At 42.9% G+C, this 8,724-nt stretch overlaps 1 pseudogene; it reads left to right on the top strand.

Annotated features, from left to right (window-relative positions):
- The first annotated feature begins 349 nt into the window (after positions 1-349).
- On the top strand, positions 350-1,448 carry LOC110556318 (alpha-enolase-like; annotated as a pseudogene).
- The last annotated feature ends 7,276 nt before the right edge of the window (positions 1,449-8,724 follow it).

The raw sequence follows: 8,724 nt of genomic DNA on the forward strand, positions 1-8,724 counted from the left end.
AATATTTTACTCTCAACTCTGCAGGTCTTTTGGGTCCATATCTTTGGATTTGGGTGATGCGCATGTAGCTTTGCTGGCTGAGAACCACAAACAGAAAAATTCAGAAGGGTTTGCAGTCAGGAAAACAAAATAAAAATCTAAGGAAAAAAAAAGACTGTAAACATGGAAGATCTATCTATCTATCTATCTATCTATCTATCTATCTATCTATCTATCTATCTATCTATCTATCTATAATATTTGCACTTGTAACTTATAACTGAGTACCTTTTAGTGTAAAGAATAAAATTTTCTCATGATTTCAAATTCTTAATTTCAGCTTTCCTTGATGTCTGCAGAAACTTCTTTCTTTCCTGCACAACGATCCAATGGCCAGAAATTCACCATGTCTATTCTCAAGTTCCAGACCAGAGAGATCGTTGCCTCTCATTGTGATCCCACTGTTGACATTGATCTACACTGAAAAAGGTCTCTTCCCAGATGTGGTGCCTCCACGGACATCCACGAAGCCCTAGAACTCCACGACAACAATAAGGTGTGCTACATGGGAAAGGGTGTCTCAAGGGCGTGGGAAAGGGTGTCTCAAGGGCTGTGGAGCACGTTAATAAAACTATTGCACCTGCTCTAGTTAGCAAGAAACTGGACATTGTGGAGCAAAAGATCAACAAGCTGATGATCGAGACGGACAGAAGTGCACATACACCTAAATTTGGTGCAAACGCCATCCTGCGAGTGTCCCTGGCTGTCTGCAGAGCTGGTGCTGTGGAAAACAGGGTTCCCCTTTACGTCCACATCACTGACTTGGTAGGCAACCCTGAAGTTATACTGCAGGTACCAGCTTTCAACGTGATTAATGACGGTTCTCAGGTTGGCAATAAGCTAGCCATGAAAGAGTTCATGATCCTCCCTGTGGGGGATGTTTCCAGGAAGCCATGCGCATTGGAGCTGAGGTTCACCACAACCTGAAGAATGTCATCAAGGAGAAGTGCGGCAAGGATGCCACCAATGTAGGGGATTAAGGCAGATTTGCACATAACACTCTGAGGAAAAAGAAGCACTGGAGCTGCCGAAGACCGCGATTGCCAAGGCCGGCTACACGGAGCAGGTTGTCATTGGCATGCACGTGGCTGCCTCTGAGTTCTATAGGTCTGGAAAGTATGACCTGGACTTCAAGTCGCCTGATTACCCCAGCAGGTACAGGTTCCAGATGTGAAGCTGACCTGTGCAAGACCTCCATCCGGGAGTTTCCAGTTGTGTCCATTGAAGATCCCTTTGATCAGGACGACTAGGAAGCACAGCAGAAGTTCACAAATAGCACAGGCATCCAGGTGGCTGGAGATGATCTCACACTGACCAACCCTATGTACATCGCCAAGAAGGTGGGCGAACAGAGCTGGGCAGCAAGGCCAAGTTTGCTGGCAGGTCCTTCAGAAACCCTGGTGAAGTAAAGTGTGGGCTGGAGAGCCCTGGAGCCAGCAACTACTTAGATCCTCCTGTCCCTGATGTCAAGGCTGTTCAAGGCTGGCCTAGTGCTTGCCCTTTCCATGTCATTGGTTCCTTAGACTCCCCAAGCCAGGCCCCAACCACCTGGAGCCCTGCCCAAAACCCCAGCTTTGTAATCATGTGATTGGTCTGAATCATTGTTGCTGTCACCTCATTTCTCAGCTAGTGTCTGGAGCCCTCATAACTCCAGCGTAATATTTAGGGTGGCCACAGGCTAGATCCCCAGTGGTTCTAAGCCGCAGTAACCCAAAAGAGCACGCTTAAGGCAAAACAAAACAACAAGCATGTCTTAATTTCACATTGACTGCACCTTTGTCCTAAACGGGATCTACTGAAGTCTGCTTTGGTTGTTGAGAGGAAATTGTTCCAGTGTGAGAACAGAGAAATAAAAACAAAGCATATTTCTTTATCTCAAACAGTTCTGCTTACAGATCCACTCTCAACCTCTTTGACTCTGGACCTTCCCAGTTGGGATAATAACTGAACCTCACAGGGAAACAAGAGTCTACTGTCATGGTGATGTGGCTGTGGTCTTGGCCATGTCTATCCAGATGCCTCACATGACTGTGAGCCCACAACACCCAGTGGAATCTTTCACTTCCAGCATGCTTCCATCATGCCTGAGGTCTCACTTCACCACCATCCTTTCAGCCATCACTCAGCAGAGACACAAAGTACTTCCCCAGCCATCTGTTTGGGACTTCTGAGACAGCTGGCTGGCCTGGGACACAGTCTCTTCCTCTTGATAATAACCTTTGTCAACCACTTTCCCCTCTGTGTCTCTGTCCCCGTCTCTCTCTCCAACTTCTGTCTCTGTTTCTCTGTCTGTCTGTCTATCTGTCTGCCTGTGTCTTTGTGTGTGTGTGTGTGTGTGTGTGTGTGTGTGAGAGAGAGAGAGAGAGAGAGAGAGAGAGAGAGAGAGAGAGAAGGGGGTGAACAACATTCCAACCCAGAGTCTTTCAAAACTTTGGGGCCACTTAATCCCACAGAGCTATTCATTGCTGACAATCTTGGCCTCCCCTCAAAACGCACACTATTGCAGCCGCCTGTCCTCTCATGTCCTCAAAGGCACACTCATCTGGTTCCTCTGCTGACTCATCTTCCTATTCCCTCTGGGTTCTGCTGCCAGGCTCCTGGCCTTCCCTTGTGCAGCTCACTGTGTGTCCTGCCCTTGTGTACGTGCGACACCTGCTGAGAACCAACCCACCCTTTAAGACTCTAGTTGGACATGCTGGGATGGGTTAGCAGGAGAGGGACTCCCCTTTTCTGAGGGGCAGGGGAAGAGAGCTGGGGGAAGAGGGAGGGCAGGAGGTATGAGGAGTAGAAAATGTAGGGTGCTACAATTAGAATATAAAGTGAATAAATAAATAACTAAATACATTTTTTTAAGAGACTCATCTCAATGGTCATCCTCTTCTCTGCAGAGCAGAAATCAGCTGTTCCAAGGAGCCTGGCTCTTAAGTGCATGTTCCTTTGCATTTTTACACCCTTCACGTTGAAAATGTGACTGTAAATTGTCAGTTCATGGGATAAAGCAGTTATCACATCTCTTCACAGGAGTAAAGAACTCTTTGGCTTGAACAGCTCCCACCATTGGAATGTCATCATTCTGAGGTGCAACTGTGGTTTGTAACCAATAGTATATCTTCAGTGAGTAGAACAATGACTCCTAACAGATAGAGGGGTCCTTTAGATGTGAGCGTCTTTAATGACAGCAGCTTCTTGTATCCAGTAATGTATTTTTCTTAATCACCTCAGTTTTTCCTATAGTTCTAGCAAGAGCCTTTATTACTGAGTCTGTAAAACTCCCTGTTCACTCAGCCCTGCCCTCGGAGTTGTGGTCCGAGGTTGTGGTTTTACACTGGCACTACCCATCTCCACATCGCCTTCCACCTAGGACTTAAGGTCAGTCTCGATGGAGTCACAGGCTCTGACTCATGTCTTCTGTATACAAGATAACTGCAGCAGTAGCTGACACTTGACCAGCCACTCATTTCCTTCTCTGCTTCAATGGCTCTTCACGGGGACAAAGGCATAACCAGCTGAGCTAACTAGACAATTACAGTAGGATTTCTTATTCATTTGTTTGTAATCTATTTGTGTGTGCCTGTGTTTGTGTTAGTGTATGCATGCACATGTGTGCAGATGCATGTGCTTGTGTGTGTGTGTTTGTGGTTCCCTTTCTTTACTCCCTGCTTGTCTCTTTGATGCAGACATTCTTCTTGACTACTGTATTCTTATCTAGCCTAACAAGAGCGATTTCTCAGCATCAGCCTTTCTTGGAGATGGGTTCTCAGGTATTGCAGGGTTGTTATGTGGGTTCTTGGATCCAAAGCCTGGTTGTCATGGCTTACAACAAGTGCTGTAAGCCTCTGGTCCACCTCCTCCAGAATACTCTATGCTCTTCTTTACCTAGGAGCTTGTCCTCAGGCCGTTAAACTTTGTTCTCTGATTCAAATATCATGATAAAAATGCTTACTCAAAGATCAGGTTGTTTTAAAGGAAAAGGAATCAACTAAAAAGAAAAGAATTTGTTTTTAATTTTATTTTTTCAAATTAATTGAAATGTGAGTATCTATTTTTCTTTGCTTCTAGTTTGGTCAAAATGAAAAAGAACAAGTTCTTACTAAAATAGGATAACTCAAAGTAATCTTTATATGTCATAAATATACACATTTTAAACATAATCTTTACCTGCTTATTGCAAGAGATTGAGATTTATGCTTTTTATGGACTTTTTCCTCCCAAAAAAACTTTCTAATTCTTGGTGAACATTTTCTACTACTTTATATCAGCCTCCATGTTTATGAAGTCTTATTTTTTTAAAAGCTGCTTTCTTATATGGTCAAAAAAATGTCTCTGCATTGAGCGTAGTTGTGGTATGTAAAAAGCCAGAAGTCTTAAATTTCTCTACAGCATCTAACCTTAGATGAGATGCACATTATCTTAGTTCTTTTTCCTCTAGTGATATACCTGGTCAGTATATCAAAATACTTCCTAAGTCCTTTACCGCTCAGTGTACCTTGCTTGGTCAGACACAGAAGAAAGCAACTAAGATAGGAATTGGTGCATTAAAAGTTGGAAATGTTACTAGTGATTAAGGCTTGAGAATCATGAGCATTATGCAATGCTCATTCGTGTATATGTATGAACGTATGTGTACGTTCTTGTACATGTATGGAGCTCAGAGCCAGTCTTGGCAGACTCAGAAAGGGCAGGCAGTACACAGCTGCAGCCAACTGCGACCTAAGCAGAGAAAATCCGTGTAGGAAGAAACAAGTTGCGGTAGCAGAAGTGGACATTTCCAGGAAAGGTAAGTACTCAAGGAGCACTTCCAAGCGGCAGTCACCTGGAGCACTGAGAAGGGAAATGAGGAATAATGGAAGATGTGAATGTGGACAGCCTAAGGACTGTGGTGAAGCCAACACAGTCCTCAGCCGAAAATGGCTTGACTTAACCGCTTTGGGCTTTACCGTGGTGACAGAGCCATGCACACCAGAATGAGGTGGCCTTTCCTTCCATCTTTCCCTAGTCTGGCAATGTGAAGTCCATTGTGATTCTTAGAAGGTGAGCGGTGGTGGTGAGCTATCATTTCCTGTACTCTCCAGTGTTCCGTGAGCTTTAGGCTCAGTTAGGAGAGTCAATGAATTTTTCACTCACCGTATCTCCCATTTATGATAGACGTTTCTGGAAATAACCCCTCAACTGGTAAGGCATGATGTCCTTTTCTGGCCAATTCCCACTAACAGTCATGAAACTCTGAAATATCTCCCTCAGAAGTAAACACAGAGGTTTACTTTAGTGTAATGTAATATGAAAGACATACTTCCATTTGCTGTATTTATACAACAGCTACCACATAGCTTCTATGAAGGGCAAGAGAATATGTTTTATATTTTCAAGATGTAGTTTCTGTCAATTCTGCTATTAGAATATAGGCGCATATAGTCATAGACAATGTGCAAAAGAGTATGATTATGTTTCAGTAAAACTTTATTTACAGCAGACAAGAAAATTGCTAATTCCTGATTTTGAGTTAGATAATAATAAATACCATCCTTTACAATGATTAAAATCTCAATCTTAATTTTGACAATGTCTTTAATTTTACATAAATTTACATTTTAAGCATATTTTAGAGGAGAATCTGACTTAAGATTTTTTTATTTTTTATTTAACATTTATTAATTAATTACACTTTATTCATTTTGTATCCTCCCATAAGCCTCTCCCTCCTCCCCTCCCCCTTTTCTGCATGCATGGCCCTCCTTAAGTCCACTGATAGGGGAGGTCCTCCTCCCCTTCTTTCTGATCTTAGTCTATCAGTTCTCATCAGAAGTGTCTGCATTGTCAGGGTTCTAGGTTATCTCCATGAATAGTCCTTGGTTTGAGTATGAGCCTCTGGGAAGTTCCCTGTGTTCAAATTTTCTTTTTTTTTTTTTTTTTTTTCAATGCAGTTTATTCAGGAACCTTGAACAATCCTCAGACCCTGGGGAAAGCCAGCCCACAGCTTAAATAGCCTCTGGGTACCAACCCAGGCGTGCCACGTGGGCAATGCAGATAGGTCCACATACATGGAAGCAAGCCAGATCCTCAGCCTTAGCCAAATGTGGAATTGTTCGTGACAAAGAGCACTCACCATCGGGAAGGTGGAAGGCGGAAACCAGCTCCATCTTTAAGGCATAGCATTCCGCAGCTCTCTACAGTTCCCCCTTTTTGTTTTAGACGCATCAGGCAAGAGTAGAGGTCTGATCTCTGATATTAGAAATAAATTGGGACTTTGTACCGATGTTCGTTTAGGTGTCATCCACCCAAAGAGCATCAGACCCATCCGATACCTTTTTCTCAGAGGCGGGACCTGGGGCATCAACCCGCATGCAACCAGACATGCTTTTCTCTGGGTCCAAAGCGGCTGACCCTGAGTGCAGTGCTTAGCCTCGCATCCTGAGCGTATCATTTTAGCTTTTTATGGTATCCAACCATGCTTGGGGAGAATGTCCTGCTTCAATGGCTGTAAAGGCCTGAATGATCATGGCTGCATCACACTGTTGTGAGACTCTAATCTTGCATATATACCACAGGCAAACCAAGGAGACAAACACCAGAAGGCCTGCTAATGCTCATGGCTGCAGCAATCCATGATGATAATCCTGTGGCTAGTCCTGCGTCCACTCTGGTAGAATTTACTGTGACAATGGCCACTCTCAGCTGCTCCATCGTAGTATCGAATTCTCCAGTCCAATTACCTAAAATATAGCTTGACAATTGTTTAGACAGATTTGCAGCACAGGAAAAATTCTCATGTTGTATGCTAGTGACTCAAAGTCCAGCATATTTTCATTGACAGCCAGGTTGAGCGATTTGCCATAGGGTATCAATTTGCTCCTGCAAGAGGTCAATCCTCTGATTGAACACCATCAAGCTTCCTTTTAGTTGAGCATTAATTCCTTTATGTACAACTAAGGCATGAGCTACATTGGCTAAATGATTATTCAGGGTCTGAGCAGTCTGCCCAGTATGACTCATGGCTAATGCCCCGGTGGTAGCTCCAACAGCCGCCAATGAGATGGTAGTAACAACTGTGGCTGTAGTTCCAAGATCCCTTTTCTGTCTGAAGAGAGTCATAGCGTGAGGGGCATCAACGGACACAGGCACCCAGCGAGGTATGCGAGTAACCAGGGCATACCTAACTTTACTAGCATTCCAGCATTGGGCAAAAAAGCAAGTATCATTACCACAATTACTTGGCTCTATTTGGCTAATAATGAATAAAAATGGGGGATATAGACAAACAGGTGTGGGCTTATAGGAAATATTATGGGAAGCCTTAACTCCCTCGTTGGAACATCCTGCGTCAGTTTAGAACTAGCAGTGGTGGTGTCCGAGGTCTGAGTAGGTTCAGGAGACCATTGCCCCCAGGGGTGAGACGTGCTCCATTCCAATTGACTAACTCCATGTTTTCCTCCACTTTTGAAAGTCATTTAAGGTTCTTAAATTATTTTTTCCCTTTTTTTAAAAATTTTTCATCAATTACACTTTATTCATTCTGCATCCCCCCATAAGCCCCTCCCTCCTCCCCTCCCAATCCCACCCTCCCTCCTCCCTCTGAGTAAAGGGAACGTAACTTGATTTATTTACAGCCTTACTTGACAATAGTGATCTAGCATGACTCTTCTATTTCAAATCTATAATTGGATGTGGATGCTTGTAAGAACAGCAACAAAAAGGATGAGTTGGGAAGAATTTCTCCTGAGATAAAGAAGACCAGTGGGACATATATTTTAAAGTGATATGAGGGAGTGCTTTTTCTGGTCATCTGCTTTATCTTGCACTGTGGCCAAAGTAGGAGGCACTTACTCCTTTCTGTGCCTGGTTTCCAGTAAGAAACCACTCTAACCCCATCATTCTAAGCTCAAGATATTAAGTAAACCTGCAGAGAGACACACAATCCATGAAGAAGTTCAAGAAGCCAAATGATCAATTATTTGCCAAACAGGGGATATTGCTTATTTGCTTGCAGTCCTTTAAAGAAAACCAGAATAATTAACAAGGGAAGGCCAGGGGAGAAATTGAAAAGGTCTCTGAGTGTATCAAGCATCTGCAGAACAATTTAATTTTCTCAGTCAAGACGTAGCAAATGGTAATGAATAAATCATGTTCTTATTTGTTAATATGTTCCATCAGGTCGCTTATTTTGAATGAAAACAAAGACTCTGCTGCCAATGTTTTCTTAATTTGGTGGCTATAAAATTTTCAGAGTCACCACTTATCATTAATACTTTGTTTACACTTTTTGCATTTCAAGAGCTAAAAAGGCAAATCAGGTCAAGTTGGTTAACAGGTCAGTTTACTGAGAATTTATTGAGTGCCTACTGTGTGTTTGGTAATTATCAAGGGGACAGAGGTACATCAGAAAACAATTCAAACTTTGCCAAAGCATAGTCTAATACATAGCTTACCTTAAACTGTTACTTTTAAAGGCTTATTGTATTTGACACATTTGAACACATTTGTTATCAACCAAATCAAGTCCAAATCCTACTGTCTTGAAAGAAAATTCATTTTCATAGTTTCTGTAAGTCAGAAGGGGACAGTGTTTAGCTGCATGTTTCTGAGCCTGGAGCAGTCCAGGCATCCATGTGGGCTATAGTCACTCAGCAGGTGAAACTTTGCTTCTAGTTCTCCTTTGGCCTTTGTTCTCAAAACTTTAAAGATTAACAC

Source organism: Meriones unguiculatus, chromosome 17 (genome assembly GCF_030254825.1).
Source record: "Meriones unguiculatus strain TT.TT164.6M chromosome 17, Bangor_MerUng_6.1, whole genome shotgun sequence".
NCBI classification, from domain to species: domain Eukaryota; kingdom Metazoa; phylum Chordata; class Mammalia; order Rodentia; family Muridae; genus Meriones; species Meriones unguiculatus.